This window comes from Chrysochloris asiatica, unplaced genomic scaffold (assembly GCF_000296735.1).
Source record: "Chrysochloris asiatica unplaced genomic scaffold, ChrAsi1.0 scaffold00208, whole genome shotgun sequence".
Taxonomy (NCBI): Eukaryota; Metazoa; Chordata; class Mammalia; order Afrosoricida; family Chrysochloridae; genus Chrysochloris; species Chrysochloris asiatica.
The window spans coordinates 147,505-148,048 of NW_006408726.1; positions in this window are offsets into that span (position 1 = coordinate 147,505).

The following is a 544-nucleotide window of genomic DNA, read 5'->3' on the forward strand; positions in this document are numbered from 1 at the left end:
CTCATAACAACCCTGTACAGGGTTTTTGATGCTATAAATCTGTACAGGAGCAGAAAGCCTCATCTTTCACCTATGGAAAGGATATTAGTTTTGAACTGCTGAACTTGAAGTTAGCAGCTTGACTCATTACCACAGTGCTACCAGAGTTCTTATTATATATGTACACTTAGTGTGGAGCTGTGGGCTAATGTGCTGGACCACAATATCACTTTGAACCACAAGATCAGTGGATCAAGCTCAACAGCCACATCTCAGAAACACTATACGGGGTCACAAGGAGTTGGAACTAAATCGATGGCCTTTAACAATAGCAGCCATGTAAGAGTCATGGTACCAAAGTGTATTACAAGCTGGGCGGCTAATCACAAGGTCAGCAGCTCAAATATACCAAGTGATTGTTTGGAAAAATATAAAACTTTTCTATTTCTGTAAAGATTTATTGTCTTAGAAACTTTATACGGGGTTGCTATCAGTCACAACAGCACACAAACACAAGCCACCATATAGTATATATTGTTGTTGTTGTTAAGTGCGATTGACTCAT